Source organism: Vulpes vulpes, unplaced genomic scaffold (genome assembly GCF_048418805.1).
Source record: "Vulpes vulpes isolate BD-2025 unplaced genomic scaffold, VulVul3 u000000769, whole genome shotgun sequence".
NCBI lineage: Eukaryota > Metazoa > Chordata > Mammalia > Carnivora > Canidae > Vulpes > Vulpes vulpes.
The window spans coordinates 47,322-65,234 of record NW_027325825.1 but is presented as its reverse complement, the minus strand read 5'-3'; the positions used below and the strand labels follow the sequence as shown (position 1 = coordinate 65,234).

The 17,913-nt window shown below is 40.4% G+C and overlaps 1 pseudogene; it reads left to right on the top strand.

Moving 5' to 3' along the window:
* The first annotated feature begins 16,200 nt into the window (after nucleotides 1-16,200).
* On the top strand, nucleotides 16,201-17,578 carry LOC112907246 (tubulin alpha-1A chain-like; annotated as a pseudogene).
* Nucleotides 17,579-17,913: the final 335 nt, after the last annotated feature.

Genomic DNA, 17,913 nt, shown 5'->3' with positions numbered 1-17,913 from the left:
CTACTCCACCATCTTGCCCTGCCTCTCGAGTTGTGGATTTCTAAGAATATACTTTTAATATTTATTTTTTAATTTTAATTTTTTTAAACTAATTTAAAGATTTTCTCTATTTATTGAGACAGAGAGATAGAGAGAGAGAGAACACCCACATGAGCAGTGGTAGGGGCAAAAGGAGAGGGAGCGGGATAATATCCCAAGCAGACTCTGTGCTCAGCCCCACCCAGGGCTAATCGGACCCTGAGCTGGAACCAAGAGTTGTACACTTAACCAACTGAGCCACCCAGGTGCCCCTATCTTTAAGTTTTAGATATGCATTCTGAAGTATTTGGATATGAAATATCAGGAAGCCTAGGCTTGTTTTTAAAGTCCGTTAGGGGTCCTATCCCTCTACTTCCATATCATTTTGGCCCTTTCTTTACTTCCTTTTCACTCTCAGGAGATCCTGTATTTCTAGTTTTTGCCTCCACAGGCTCTTCCAACTCAAAGAAGATAGAAGAGTTTTGGAGATGGTGCAAAAGCTGTAGCAAGGTCATGTATCCTCTTGTGTCTGAGTCTGTGTTTGAGGACATGATTCGAATCCCTCACAATGAAAACCTCAGGAAATTATCCCATTTTGCTTTTTCACTTTAAAATGTAACTATCTGGGGATCCCTGGGTGGCGCAGTGGTTTGGCGCCTGCCTTTGGCCCAGGGCGCGATCCTGGAGACCCGGGATCGAATCCCGCGTCGGGCTCCCGGTGCATGGAGCCTGCTTCTCCCTCTGCCTGTGTCTCTGCCTCTCTCTCTCTCTCACTGTGTGCCTATCATAAATAAATAAAATTTAAAAAAAATTTAAAAAAAAATAAAATAAAATGTAACTATCTGAACCAACAATACGACATCATCATTCAGCATTAAGTAGATAGGCTAGATGACAAATGACTTCCGTAAACTCTTTCATTTGCCTTCCCCATCAGCAGGTAAGTAACAACTATTATTAGAAAGTTTATATATCCTTCCAGAGACATTTTACATATACATGGGTAGGGATATATATATATATATATATATATATATATATATATATATATATATATACTTTCCCTTATTTTTTTTAAAACACAAGTGGCCAAAAGCAGTATAGATGGCTTTGCATCTTCTTTTTTTGTTGTTGTGTTGTATCATAAAGATGACATGAGCCCAGAGCCCACAGCAGAACTGAGGCAAAGGGATTCTGCTGAGCCCATTCTCAGTTTAAAATGCTATGGTCAGTCAAAACCAGGTAAGTAGGATCTTTGACTTTCCTTCCTAAGATGATAAATCAGGCCTGCTTCTTAGGCAAAACATATTTTAAAAAACTTTTTAAGGGGCACCTGGATGGTTCAGTCTCATAAGCATCTCCCTTCAGCTCAGGTCATGATCCCAGGGTTTTGGGATCTAGCCCCAAGTCAGGCTCCCTGTTTGGCAGGGAGTCTGCTTCTTCCTCTGCCTACCCCCTCCTCCACTTGTGCTCTCTCTCTCTCTCTCTCCCTTGCTCTTTCTCTCCCTCTCAAATAAATAAACAAAATCATTAAAAAATACAAAAAGTTTTAAGACATAAAGTATTTTTTAAAGAGATGGATAGAGTGTTTTACCTTGTATTTCCATGTTTTGTTTTTGTTTTGTTTTTTAAATTCCATCCCAGAGATAGAATCTGCATCCCAAAGGCAGAACCCTGGTTTACAGAAGGAACTGAGTACCTGGGGCCCAGAAGTTCTTAGGAATTGGTGGAGGACCCAAGGACATTTGAAATAGTTTTCCTGAATGCTTCTAAATTCAGGTCATTGAATTTAGGAGACCAAGTTAAAGAAGGTTGTAGCAAAATTCTCCAAGAGGCAGTGTGCTCCCTTTCACTGGAAGGTTTACAAGCTGTCATCTGGCAATGTAAGGTGACAGAATTTTTTCATTTTGTCTAATTAGGCTATCCCTTACTCACAGATTTATCATGTCCTTCTCCAACCATTAACCTTTGATTTTAATAGGATGAAACTGTAGGGAAATCTCTATTAGCTTCTCATAGCACTCAGAGTAAAATCCAGAAGCACTTACCTTGGTTCACAAGATGTTATGGAATCTCCCTTATCTTTTCACTCCACCTCCTGCTACTCTCTACTTGCTTACTGAGTATCCTCCCCATACCCTAGAACATGTGCTTTCTGCCTCCCGACCTTAAGGTGTTTGCATTTGCTATTCCCTCTGCCTAAAAATGTCTGCAACCCTCTGCTCCTTGAGAACTGTAGAGCTTGCTCATCTTCCTCATTTGGGGCCCAGGGTGTTCTCCCTATACTTAAAGAAACACCATCCATCACTTTGCTCTCTATCTCCCCATGCCTTATGTTATTATTATTATTTTTTTTTTTTTTTACAATTCAGTGACCAACATGATGTCAAATTTTGTGATCTGTTTTTCTGTTCACTCTTTTTCTGCCACTCATAACAGAAGCCCACAAGGTTCATGCATATCTTTTGTGATGCAGCAGACACTCAATAAATTCATGTTGAATGAAAGCAGGATAGACACTGTACCAGTGTATGGTACACACTTACCCTGTTACACACCTCATCTCCACCTGCTTCGAATGGCTGTCTGTCTCCAATTCAATCTCCCTTTTCCTCTACAGCAGGAGTCCTTGATCCACAGAATGAGGACCTTGTTAACTGGATTAAGGAACGGGGCAGCCCAGGTGGTTCAGCGGTTTAGTGCCTGCCTTCAGCCCAGGGCCTGATCCTGGAGACCCAGGATCGAATCCCATGTCGGGCTCCTTGCATGGAGCCTGCTTCTCCCTCTGTCTGTGCCTCTTCCTCTCTCTCTCTCTCTCTCTCTCTCTCTCTTTCTGTGTGTGTGTCTCATGAATAAATAAATAAAATCCTTAAAAAAAACTGGGTTAAGGAACTTAAAAATATGAGCTCAGGGTCTTTGCTGGCTAGCTTAACTCAAAGAGAAGGGCCTGGGCTTTGAAGCTTCTGTTTCTTCATCTATATAATCTGGGAATGCTTGTTGAGCATTTGAAATGTAACATTTTAAGAGGGAGTAGAGCCAAGTACTTTGCTTACTCAACATCTGTCTTCTATTCTCTGGCTTTGGGAAACAGAAAGCCAGTGAGGAGGTGAGAGAGGCATGTGCCCTGTGGAGACCAAACAGAAAGAAATAGATTCACGTAAGTGGTGCAAGACGAACACAGAGAAGTCCCATGACATCTCTAAATCATAAATCCCCCTGTCCTCTCTAAACAGTTGGTTTCAGATACAGATTTTTCAGTGTAGTCCCCAAAACCCACTTAGGTATCCTGTCACCTCTCTGGATTCAGCTTCTCTCACTCCCCTTCCACTCTGATGACAATGAAACACAGGGTATACTCTCACCTTAAGGACTTTTCACTATCTGTCCTCTCTGCCTGTAGTGCTCTTCACCCTTGATAATCTAGATGTCCTCCTATTGCCTCTAATAATTCAGCTTTCAGCTCAAACCTCAGCTCCTTATAGAGGTCTTATCTTCCCATCTAAGCATCTGCCCTGACCTGATCATTCTCATTTCCCTTACCTTGCTTTTTTCTCTATAACCCTTATCCCCACCTAAATTGTTATATTTACATCTTTGTTATCATATCTCTCCAATGAGATGTAAGGTTTGTGTAAAACCATGTTAATTCTCTACCATACTCATATGGCCATTTGTAAATGCCTTGGAATTTTGGGACTCACAAATATGGGCACAACAGAGGGGAAGGTTGGTTTTAGAGTGATCTTTACTAGGTAAAGGAGATGGGATAGAAGGAAGAAACTCAGGTATCTCCTGGATCTGTACAAGACCTTTCATGTTACATCAAGCAAGTCCCTTTCCTGAAGTTGGAGTTATGGGGGGCAGGGCAGCTTGTAATCCCTAGAGGCTAAAAGTGTCACTCTTTTTTCCAGTGAATCTAGAACAACTATGCCTAGAAAAGGTCTTGAGGGAAAAGCAAGGTATTTAATAGCTGTTCTTTCTTTCAATTCCTATGTGCATGTGTGTGTGTGTGCATGCATGTACATGTGTACATGCTTCCAGCCAAGTTATGCCACAAGTTACTTTTCCCATAGTAGACAAATGAATCCTGTTGAAACATAAATCACATCCCTCCTGTAATGAAACGCTTTCCTACCTACAATCTCACTCTTAGTAAACAGATATATCCTGCCAATGAGCTGCAAATTAGATGTTATCTGGGCCCTTTACCTCTCCATTTCACCTTTTACCACTTCCCTTGGCTGAGTTCACTCCAGTCATGCTAGCCTCTTCACTACCCAGACAGACATTCACTAGGCACATTCAAAAACTTCAGAGTCTTTGAATTAGTCATTCCTTTTGCATGAAATAATCACTGATAATAATTTACATTAGTAATGACAGAGTTATTTGTATGTTAATGAACCTAATACCTGCTCCCCCATTAGTCTGTTGATTCCTTACTGGTAATTAATCACCCCTTATAAAAGGGGTTCATTGAATTTTTACCAACCCAAGCCCAAAGTCTGACACATGTATAGGCATCAAATAAATGTTTATGGAAATGAATTTGAATCAGTTCCTAGCAGGATAAAGGATTATTCTTTTTATAACCCAGCCTCTCTGGAAGAAATAGCAAGAGGAAACCAAGGTAAGAAAGAAAATACATAGGGAGCCAGACCAAATCCCTGCAGGAATATAAGCAGCAGTATCCAATTCAGCTAACTATCCCTCCATCCACTTAACAATCCAGTCATCCTACCAGCCATCTATTCACCCAATTTTCCATCCACACAACTATCTATCTATCCAAATTATCCAGTATATCCACTCTTCTATTTCTTCACCCTTTGCAACTAACCATCCATCTTTTCAACTATTTACCCATTCATCTTTTCATCTAACCAACAGTTGACCCTACCATCTATTCATCCACCCACCCATTCATCTATTTCATCATCCATCTACCTACCATTTATCAATTTAGTCATCCACACAGCTGTTTGTCTACCTATATATGTGTATGTGTGTATATATATATACATATATATATAAACATCATCCAATTATCCATCCATGTATTCATACATACAAAAATTCATACCATCATCCAACCAGCTACCTCCTTTTCCATCAACCATTCATTTATCCAATCATTAACTTACTTTTTCACTAATCCATTTTTATACCTATCTATTCAATGGTCTGACATTCCCTTCATTCATCCAACCATTTATTCATCCATCTTTACATTCACAAATCCATTCGACAACCATTTGCCAACCCCAGACTTTTCTCAGAAGCTCATTTTCTCTCTCTCTCTCTCTCTGTATATATGTTTATGTGTGTGTGTGTGTGTGTGTGTGTGTGTGGTGTGTAAAACCTGGTGCCTCAGTGGCCAGGGTAAATGACTGCAGAACAAACTGCCCATTTCATAAACACTTATGGAGTTCTTGCTCTGTACCAGCTCATGGAAGAGAGCAACACCTATAGATACACACAGTCTATTCTGGCACCTGATGATTCTGTTCAGTTCATGGAAATATGTGGCAGTTGTACCAGGGCCCTTACCATGTGCCAAGGCCAATAAGATGAATGAATAAAATACACGCTTGTTTTCTAGGGCCCCAATCTGAGCAATAGGGACTTTCAAGGAGGGATATAGGGTCAGAGGACCAGAATTCTTTTAAATTAGTTTGGCATCTTCCACCTAATAATATCCCCAAACCCAGTTACTTCTGTGAGCTCTCACAGAGCCTCCTTGGTTCCTCTCCCCATAGACACACTGAGGATCTTCCTAATTCAATGCAAAGGAAAAGAAAGTGAGGCCCAAAGGTAAGAGGTCTCCATCCTGCCGTGCTTACTTCCACAGAAAATCTGATACAGGTACAGAAGGAAAACTTGCAGCATTAACTGAGCCAAGTGTTTTATGAGAAGCACTATTCTGCACTCAGCAAAAGTCTCTTCTTCCACAGCAGAATGGAGGGAAGTTGAAGGAGGAAGTTGGGGAATGGACTGATGACCCCCAACCCTTGTGGCAGGCCTTCTAGGAAGCTATTCAAAGAGGAGAACAGGAAGGCAAAGGCATTACTGGAGGCAGCTTCCAGGCAAAACCAGCAACTGCAGCACAAGTGCAAGAGGTGGGCAGTAAGCATCCTTTTTTTTTTTAATTAATTTTTATTGGTGTTCAATTTACCAGCATACAGAAAAACACCCAGTGCTCATCCCGTCAAGTGTCCACCTCAGTGCCCGTCACCCATTCCCCTCCAACACCCGCCCTCCTCCCCTTCCACCACCCCTAGTTCGTTTCCCCGAGTTAGGAGTCTTTATGTTCTGTCTCCCTTCCTGATATTTCCCAACATTTCTTTTCCCTTCCTTTATATTCCCTTTCACTATAAAGGGCTATCTGTAAGGAAAGCAGAAAAGAGTCAGACTCAGACCTCTCCTGGGAAAAGTGTCCTTGGGGAGCATGGACTGAGGTCCTTAGACAGACAAAACCCATACCTTCAACCAGCCTTCTTCCTTCCCTTCTCTTTATTCTTCCTTTCCTCCTCTCTTATCTTTCTTTTCATCCCCACCCTGAGATTTTTTTCTCTGTCCCTCTCCTTCTTCCCTTCCCCCTCAATATAGAATCCTTCCTTTCCTCTTCCCCCCTTCCATCACCTGTTCCCCCTTCTCCTCTATCTCCTTATACTCCCCCCTTCACTCCTAATCCTCTTCTATGATATTTTCTCTCCCACATTCCCTCACTCCTCTTCTTTTCTCCTCACCTCCTATTCTCTCCTCTTTCTCTCTTCTTTCTTTTTCTTCTTTGTATAACCTTTATCTCCCTTTTACTCCTCCCCTATCTCACTATGTGTGCAGGATGATGGCAGAGATAAAGAAGCTGGGTATGCAATTCCTCAGAAACTTATATTGCCTCAGAAGGAGCCAGCAAAGAGGTAGGGAGGCCAGGGAAGGAGGAGGAGGGCAAAGAAAGAAACAGGGAAATGGAAAGAATATGGTTTTGTGCCCCTAAGTGCATGGATCCCTGTGAAGGGACAAGCAGGCAAGCATGGAGCTGCTACATAGGAGCAGAAGAGTTCATGAAAGCCTATCTGAGCACTTTGTCCAGGAAGGGCGTCCCTGCAAGAGGGCATACTGGTGCATAGGTACTGACATGGAATCACTGAGGCACTGGAAATACAGAGAGGTGCTAATTTAAGGGTGTGAGTGCCAGGGTTCTAGGAGACCTGCACACCCCAGAGCTCAAGGTCCCCACCTCACAACCCTTTTATTCCTTAGGTACAGTGCTTTCCACAGAAAATCCAGAAGCTCCCTTCAGGACCAAGGAGACCAATTCAGAACTGATCCCAGGAAGGGCCACTTACTTTCCTAGGAAGGGAGTAAAATAACCTCGAGTAAATGTAGTCAGGAAATTAATGACCTTTAAGCTGATCTGTAATGTAAATTAATGGCATTTTTTTCATGTAAATGACAATGCACTAATAAACAATCTTTTACTTGCATATTTGTACACATGTCCATTTATTTCCTTTAGAATAAATTGTTGAAAGGACACTGCTGATTCAGTGATTCTGCATATTTAATATTTGATGAACCTTGACTTCCATAAAGATTGAATCACCTCACAGTACAATCAGCAGTTTATAAGAATGATTGTTTCACCACATTTACATCATTTTAGGATTGTCATATGGTGTCATCATCTCCTCCTTTCTACAGGTGAAGAAAGTATGGATTCCAGAGGTTTGGTAGCAATAACCAGATCACTCACAGGTTAGTGGAGGAGCCATACTTTTCACCATAGAAATGTTTGTGTCCAGAGCCTCTGAACTTCATTGAAATTCTGGGTGTCATTAATCATTGCTACTCTGAAGACCTAGGCTCACTCGCTCTTTATTTTAATGCCTCATCTCTTTTTTCATGATCTATCAACCAGGTTTGGGATTAAAAGAGCAAAAGAAAACATAAGTAAAATGTTAAGCAGTTTTCAGCCTTTGTGTGTTTTTTTCTGTACTGATAGTAATTCTCTCCCTATTAAAATGACCAAAACAAGAAATCCAAGGCCATCTTTCTGATCAGAGATGAGTCCTTTTTAAAATAATTTGATTTGATGAATCAGGTCTGCTAGAGATGGTTCAGCTACTACTTTCGCTGTGATATGAAAAAGTTCCCTCGCGTCTTTCTGACTACTCTGGACTTCTTGCCCTGATGTCACACCACTCTACCTCCACCATTTCTGATCCTCCTGATGTTCTTCCCATAGGGCATTTTGGTTCCAGCCTAGTGAGCCTCAGCCATCAGCACTCGGGCCTCAACGGAGGGGATCCTGCTCTCTTACCTCCACCTCTTTACTCCAGGCATGGATTGGGACTTTTCTAGATCTCCCACTTCACAGCAGATACCAGGTTGTGATATTTAATGAGATGTTATTCACACTTCTTGCACTGTGGAAGAGAAGTGTAAAATAAATACTAGGACTTAAAAACCAACTTTTCATAGACCTCATGTCAATGGACCTGTTCAGACAGGTCCATTCTGGGATCTCTCACTAGGCCTGTTTCTTGCCTGGATGCCAGCTTGCCTCCAAATGGCCAGGGGCAGTTTACTACCCCACCACCAAGATGTTCTATGAGACTTTATACCTGGGAATCATGACCAAGCTTGCTACCAGCCCAAAAGAGAATGTTGGAAAAATTTCCTTATCTTGTATAAGAAGGGGGAATTTATAATACCCTCATTTTAGGCTTCAGGACTCACCTTCATCTAAAATGTGTAACAATAGACCATTCTTTTTCAGAAGAAACCCCATCCAGACACCTAACAGGTGGTCTGAGAAGACATTTACAAAATGATCTGACATATATTTTCCCATAGTTAGGTTATTACTGCTCTTAAATAACACAAAAGAGGTTGTTTCCTTCTTTTGTCTTTTTTCTCTATATCCCACTTATCATTCACTGAGCTTCTATATAAATGCCAGGTGCTAAGCATGATATTTTCTCTTATTCATTTTCAGGGAAAATCAGAAGGCACATTATTATTAATGTTCTCTATGCCTTCTGTACCAGGTCGCATTAACCTTTCCAAAATAATAAAATAATCTGAGCATCTCTCCTATTCTAGCCATTGCAGTAGAAGCAGTGTGCCACAGTGGTTACAAGATTGGGCTTTGAAGGGAGACTGGAGGAAAATCCTGCTTTTGTTATTTGTGTGAATGACTATCAGTATATCACTGAACCTATCAATACCTTTATTGAGGAAATTGGATAATGCCTATATCTAAACTAATAGGGACTTTACTTTGATCATTAATTTATATAATTAAATATAATTTATTAATATAATTGAAGAATTTCAAAGTGTTTGTCCCATGATTAAACATTAGCTATCACTGTACCACTGGTAAATATGTCTCAAATGTGTTATATTTCAGAGAATTCAACATTGCAGCACCATCTCCATGCCTCTTGGAATTTATGTGATAATGACCACTACTTTATTCAGTCCTTACACTTGAAATGTGAAGCCAGAATTACCCCATGTGAAAAAGCTCCTTATATGAACATGTGCAGATGTGGAAGTCTGAGAGAAAACCCCAGAATGTAAAATCTTTCCAATGGGTGTTCTTAGGGAGGTGGCAACACTGAGACCTCAGGTAAATATATTTTTTTCTCCAAATTTGAACTACAAAACCAGGGAAAATATTTTCAAAGTCTTTAAGACTTAAGAATAAAACTATTAAAATATTATAACAATTACAGAAAAAATGATCAATCCCAAAGGTAAATATTTGAGCAACCATGGAAACAATTACTATCAGTATCAGTACCCATTCCAGAACTGTCCAGGGTATAAAAAGTCTTACCAAGGGGATTATGCATATGTCAGATCCCATTTGCAAGGCTTTAACAATTGCTAGATAAAAACAATGGGCTATTTTATCCTGATGCCATAAAAAAGGTAAATTATATGCAAATTTCATGTCAGCTGTCCCCTGGTCCTTGAAATCTGAACTATGGGATCATTTTCACTCTGCATCATCTTGATGGACCCAGGAATCAGCCATTTGTTAGGCATGGACACATACATATGCATGCACAGCTGCATTTCCCCTGCCCAAACACACCCACACATATACGCATACCTCCTTTCTCATAAGATCTTCTTTGGCTTTGACTGATTTAGGATTGAGCTTGTGTGGCCCAGTGCTGGACAATGCATGCTGAAGGGAAGTCTGCTGAGGTGATTTCTGAATATATTTCTGTGATTAAAAAAAAAAAAGAAAAAGAAAAGAAAAGATGCTGTAAGAGACCAAATCTTTCAGCCTTTGTATACTGCCCTGTCTGGATTTAGGACCAGAAATGCTGCAATCAAACCCTTAGTCCCATACAACTCAACAGCACAAATAAAATCATCATGGAAGAGAGTGATATGCAGCAATATTTTACTTTGTGCATAACAGAAATATATCAACACTGGCATGGGAAGGTAGTTTATACACTATAAAATATCAGAATTGATAAGCTCATTTGTTTTTCAGATGAAAAAAAAAAGTCTGGTCAGCTGTGTTCCAAAACCTTCACTGACACTTTATTTTAAATGCTGTGCTAGGAGTATGAAGGACACAGAGGTGATACATAATGTGAGAAACAAAGGGAGAAAGAAAAATTAAATTTCCTTACTACTCACAGCCTATTGACAAGTCCTTGAAACAGGAGAGTGACATTCCTCTAGGAACTCAGCTGCCCCATGTTAATACTTTTCTAAGGGCAAAAGGCAATCTTAGCCCAACCTCAAGGATCCTGTAGGTCTTCTTTAACATATAAAAATTCCTTTGGAAACTTCCTTTATCTCTACTTCCCAAAATACATATTGGTAATCATCCCCCCAGCATATGGCCACTGATATATGTCTGAAGGGTCTCATGACTATGGTTTAGACTATTATTAGACAGTAATAAATAACCTTTCCCAACAATAGCTAGCCCTGTTGAGGTCCCGGAAACCTTGCTTCCAAAATTCCTTAGAGACTTATGCTATCCCCAACTCCCCTCTCAACTTGAAAGTATATAATGGGCCACTCCTTAGGATCCAGATGCATTTCCTTCTGCCCATGTGTCCTGCTTTAATAAAACCACCTTGCACCAAACACATCTCAAGAATTTTTCTTGGCTGTTGGCTCCAAACCCAACATCTTTCCTACATCAGTGCACACAGGATGTTTCTCAGGGAGCTCAATAATATGGAGGCATAACATAAATATCATTTCTATAACTTATATTGAATATTAATTGTGTGTTTAACTCTTTATGTTTGTTATTTCCCAAAGACCTAAGAGAAACATGTTATTATTCCCCTTCTTCAGTTGAAGAAATAGGCTGAAATGAGTTAGGTAAATTAGGTAGTTAAGCAGTAGAACTTGGATTCATATTCAGACCTATTGAACTCCAAAGGCAGGCTTTTATTCATTCACCAGGGAAACACTGCTTATGATGTAGTTGTTGAGATGTAGATGTCATTTCTGAATACAGAGTCATCTTCCTACCAACACTAAAAAGTTGTGGCATCCCTCAAAAGACTAGGTTAGAGTCCAGAGAATCTATGCTGAAACCAACCAGCTTCAGACACAACTATCTGACATTTTTATACATAAGTAAGGATTAGGTAGTTTGGACAATGGCAGAAGCATCAGAGTCCCCCTATTAGATAATAGAAGTTTTACCTAGTTTGAAAAGCTTGGAAACATTTTATCATTACTCTTTAAATACGGTCAGTGTCTAAGAGAAAGAGTTCTTCTGGCATAGTTATTAGCTGGGAAAGGGAAGATGAAAAGGCCTGCTTTAGATCCCTGTACTACTCACAGATAAGCAGAGCTTTACTCCCAGAATTATTCTTTGGGGAAACAACCAGGAAAACATCAAGGCTTCCGGCAATCTTTCCCCAGAAGCTGCCCCTTGATCCAAGTCTATTAACTTGTACGTATTTTAATAATTAATGAGCAAACAGAGGCAGGCGAGGTGAGATAAATTCAAATGGAGAAAATCAAGAGAAAATTGGTTTAAAACAATTGCATGGTATTTTAGACTGGCAGAACTAAAGTGGACAATTTATTGCTGCCACTGTTGTGTGACCTTGAATAAGTAACTTATCCTCTAGGATCTTTATGCTTATATGATTGCTTCCTTCACTGAGATATTCAATCTTTGAAAGTTAGGGCCTTGAGTGACTGATTTTTGCATATCTAATTTTCAGGACACTTCTTGAGATCTAGTAGGCATCAATGGATATTTAATTGAATAATTTATGATGATAACACTAGTTAGAGAAATTGGAGCTAGTAGAGTAGATCCTGTCTGTGTAGGCAGCAGTATGTGAGATCTTTGTGTATCATGCAATATGGTATTCTTATATATTTTTCTACAGCAACCTATCACACACTGGCAAAATTACCCACATACATCATGACTTGAGCAACACTTTTAATTTTTATATATTTTTTAAAGATTGTATTTATCATGAGAGACACAAAGAAAGAGGGAGAGACACAGGCAGAGGGAGGAGAGGCAGGCTCCACACAGGGAGCCTGATGTGGGACTTGATCCTGGAACTCCAGGATCATGCCCTGGGCTGAAGGCAGGCGTTTAACTGCCAAGCCACCCAGGTGTCCCAAGCAATACTTTTTATACCTTAGTTTTTTATACTCTTTACCTCAAGAGTTTTTGTCAGAGCTACACAGCTAATTCCATTATATGCCTAATATTTTTATGTATATAAGATTAATTGCCATAAAGATAAAAATTATAATTAAAACATAAAACAATTTTGAAAACATATTAACAAGAAATGCAGGGAATCGGAAATCTGTGTCTTACATAAGCTATTTCAATTGATCTTCACATTGTTTCCTCAATGCATGTAATTATTATGCTGTAATATACATGTGCCAAAGCCAGATTTCAATCTTATGACTATTTCATTCCAAAGTTCCAGTCTAAATAAATAAATAAATAAATAAATAAATAAATAAATAAAGTTCCAGAGTCATGTAATATAGGAAGTACCCAACTTATTCATGCTCCAGCAAAGTCCCATGCTTTCCTTTTCCTTTCCTCTCTTTTGTAGTTCTTCACAATTTCCATTCTATTTTCTAACAAGTCAAGGTACTTTCTCATTCTTCAGATTTTCTTCAAGAGCCAGTATGCTATGCATATCCAACACGATGACTTTTTAAACAGTGATATAACACTGTTCAGTGGATTTTCTAGCAGTTGGGAAAAGTAGTCCACCATGGACCCTGAGTTTCTCTGCATGTCCATACTGTGGTGCTTAATTGTCCCTTGATATTCAGCAGTTTATGTAGCTAGTCACACAGGTAATTCAGTAGGTCAAAATGACCTTAGCTTAATTACTATGTAACTGCTTACTCCCTGGGAAAGAGAACTAACCTGTTTGTTGCTTGCTACAAAAGGTACAGAACTCTCAGTTTTGGTTCCTCAGCTGTGGTGCAATTCCCTGTGTGTGAAGCTACCATCTGGGCCCTGTGGAACTTGGGGACAGTTAAACTCCTGCTACCATACTAATGCTCTTGCTGTTTCCTTTGCAGTGTATAATAAACATTTTGCTCTGATTCATTAAGTCTGATTATCTACTTTTGGCACTTAGCAATCTCTGGCAAGCCAATGTGATTTGTTGCTTGGCTATCTCCACTGGAATTTTGTTACTCCATGCTACTTTCTATAGGGTTAAGTGTACTCCCTGAAACTAACACTCTGTAACAAAAAACTTTGCTTTCAAGTATTTTTGAGATAAAGAGATAATTGCTATAATCTCATACTATTTACTAAGAATTATGGCTTCTGAGGGGATTTTTTGGTTCAAAGCTGGTAACTTAGTAAGAGAATGTAGATAGGAGATGAGAAAGAAAGCAGATTATTATCTTTTAAAACAATATGAAGGATGATGTCTAGTAGGAGGATATTGGAGAGGCAACTGGAGTTAGAGGTGGTCAATGGGCAATGGAAGCTTTGGAACCAAATATGGGGTGGTGGACATCCAACAGAAGATCTTTATGAAAGAGATTAATTAGTCTGTTGCAGTTTTTTTTAAAGAGATATACTTGCCTGGTGTTCACCAAATCTCAAGCACTATCCTAAGGACCCTAAGTCATTTAGACCTAATTACAATCCAGTGTGTTAGCTTCCACTATTATCTTCATTATATAGATGAGGGAACTGAGGAGAGAGAGGTTAGTACAATGGAAAATACACATTTAGTAATTGATGGGAAGAGAGAAGAGACTGAGGGATGCTGTGTGGAGGTGTGGAGTGTCAGAGCATGGAGGACTTTGTGGACAGCTGTTGCTTCATGAGGAATATTAGAAAGAGCAGCATTATGTTTAGAGGGGATTTTATGGAGGTTCCCCCATGGGCTATGTTCTGGAAATGCTCTTGTTCATTTCCCTATAAAAGCCTACATGTGGATTAAAGCTTATTTTTAAAATAGTAAACAAATATATTGGTATTAAACAATAAACACAACAATTTTGTTCATGACCTGCTGGGCACCAATCATGGCTCACATGCCACCCTTTAAGCAGCACTGACTTTGTGAAAAGATAGCAGCTTTTGATATTAGGTAGAGCTGGGCTGGAATTTCAAGTCTCACATCTAATGCATTCAATTTTATAATATCTATAAAAATGCTCATTCGGGCTAATGAAAATTTAGTGAAGGAAATGCATATACATCTATTAGCATACTTCCCAACATACATTAAATGTTTGTATATCTTACTGTCTCTCTCTCCACTCCCTTATTTTCCATCTCACCTAAACCTATTTTTTCCTTTTCTCTCTTAGCTATATTGAACTACTCGGTAGGATTCCTAAATCAGATGCACTTTCTTTTATCTTTGTATTTTTGCATATGCTGTTCCCCTTCCAAGAACTCCTTCTGACACTTCTTCACTTGTCAATATTCCATATTCACCTTGCAGAACCAAATTTTTTTCTCTCCATTTAAGCTTTCCCTGATTCCTTCAAGCAGTGTGAGATGACTCCCATCTGTGCACTAATCCCTGTGTTTCTCATGTCTCTTCCTTGGGTATGAACCCTGACTCTAGTTATTTTACCTACCACCTACCCTGTCCAAACTCCCTTTCTAGGGATGTGAAAGTGTAACTGGGCTAGGGTATCTGAAACCAAAACTGAGTCTGGGAAGGGGTAGACAGATTTTGGAGATTTTACTACTAGTTGCAGAGCATGCATATTGGGAGAATCTTAGGTGAATCTTAAGTTCAACAGCAATGCTGTGTTGATACCAAATAATTCCATCAATGATTGGTTTGAAGGGTCAGGAAATAGAGGTGGGAGAATTAAGATTGAGCACTATAGTAGGCTAAATAATGGGCCACCAAAGATCCACGTCCAATTGCCAAAACTTGGGAATATATTTCTTTACATGACAACAGGGATATTGCAGGTATAGTTTAGTGGGGAGATTATCCCGAATTATCCATGTAGGCCCAATGTAATCATGAGTCCCTTTGAGAGGGAGGCAAGAGGCTCATAGTTAGATTCAGAAAAGGAGACCACAGAAGCAAAGGTCAGAGAAGAGATAGAATTGAAGATGCTACACTACTGGCTATGGAGAAATGGCCCATGAGCCAAGGAATGTATAAGGTCCCTAGAAGATGAAAAAGAGAAAGGAATAGTTTGCCTCTTAGAGCCTCCAGAAGGAACACATCCCTACTGACACTTTGATTTTTATCCCAATAAGAGCATTTCTGAGTTCTGACCTCCAAAAATGAAGCAAAATAAACTTGTGGATTTTTTAAGCCATTAAGTTTGTGGAAATTCACCATGGTGACAATGGGAAACTAATTCAGGAAGGAACAATTGGGCACAGAATATAGGGTCTAAGAGTTAAAGGTAGAATCTGGGATGGGTCTCTGGAACTCTGTAGGTAGCAAAGTAGCTGTAGCAGTTTGTATGCTACAACTTGAACTGACCCAGTCCATCCAAGGTCACTTGAATGTGGAAAATAAGGGCATACACACAGACACACAGAGTATATGAAAACCATGGAAAAGGCCAAAATGTGGCAGGTTCTCTTACATCAACCACCTAAGAGTCACGCTATAAGAAGCAACAACCTCTCCTCTTCTCCGCCATCTTCCCAGCAGCTGCAAAGCAGCAACCATGCGTGAATGCATCTCCATCCACGTTGGCCAAGCTGGTGTCCAGATTGGCAATGCCTGGTGGGAGCTCTATTGCCTGGAACACGGCATTCAGCCCAATGGCCAGATGCCAAGTGACAGGACCATTGGGGGAGGAGATCACTCCTTTAACACCTTCTTCAGTGAGACAGGTGCTGGCAAGCATGTGCCCAGGGCAGTGTTTGTAGACCTTGAGCCCACAGTAATTGATGAAGTTCACACTGGCACCTACCGCCAGCTCTTCCACCCTGAGCAGCTCATCACAGGCAAGGAAGATGCTGCCAATAACTATGCCTGAGGGCACTACACCATTGGCAAGGAGATCATTGACCTTGTCTTGGACCAAATTTGGAAACTGGGTGACCAGTGTATGGGTCTTCAGGGCTTGTTGATTTTCCACAGCTTTGGAGGAGGAACTGGTTCTGGGTTCACCTCCCTGCTGCTGATGGAACGTCTCTCTGCGGATTATGGCAAGAAGTCCAAGCTAGAGTTCTCCATCTACCCCACCCCCTAGGTGTCCACAACTGTAGTAGAGCCCTACAACTCCATCCTCACCACCCACACCACCCTGGAGCACTCTGATTGTGCCTTTATGGTAGACAATAAGGCCAACTATGACATTTGTCATGGAAATCTCGATATTGAGTGCCCAACCTACACTAATCTAAATAGGTTGATAGGTCAAATTGTGTCCTCCATCACAATTTGCTTCCCTCAGATTTGACAGAGCCCTGAATGTTGATCTGACGGAGTTCCAGACCAATCTGATGCCCTATCCCCATATCCACTTCCCTCTGGCCACATATGCCTCTATCATCTCTGCTGAGAAAGCCTACCATGAACAGCTTTCTGTAGCAGAGATCACCAATGCATGCTTTGAGCCAGCCAACCAGATGGTGAAATGCGACCCTTGCCATGGTAAATACATGGCTTGCTGCCTGTTGTACCATGGTGATGTGGCTCCCAAAGATGTCAATGCTGCCATTGCCACCATCAAGACCAAGCATACCATCCAGTTTATGGACTTGTCCCCACTGGCTTCAAAGTGGGCATTAACTACCAGCCTCCCACTGTGGTACTCAGTGGAGACCTGGCCAAAGTACAGCAAGCTGTGTGCATGCTGAGCAACACCTCAGCCATTTCTGAGGCCTGGGCTTGCCTGGACCACAAGTTTGACCTGATGTATGCCAAGCATGCCTTTGTTCACTGGTATGTGGGTGAGAGTATGGAGGAAGGAGAGTTTTCTGAGGCCCATGAGGGCATGGCTGCCCTGGAGAAGGATTATGAGGAGGTTGGTTGTGGATTCTGTTGAAAGAGAGGGTGAAGAAGAAGGAGAGGAATACTAAACTTAAAAATGTCACAAAGGCACTGCTTTTACAGGGAAGCTTATTCTGTTTTGAACATTGAAAAGTTGTGTTCTGATTAGTTAATTTGTATGTAGCAGTGTATACTGTCATAGACAATTACTGACCTATGCTTTAAAACACAATGCTTTGTTACAGACCCAAGCTGTCCATTTCTCTGATGGGTTTGAATAAAGTATTCCCTGTCTTAAATGAAAAAAAAAAAGGCCAAAATGTAATAACTGCCTTTATATGGAGAATGTATATTCTAGTAACAATTATAGGTTCCAGCACCACACACATGGAATTTTTGTTATATAGTATCTGTAGAATCCTTACGTATGACAGAAAAG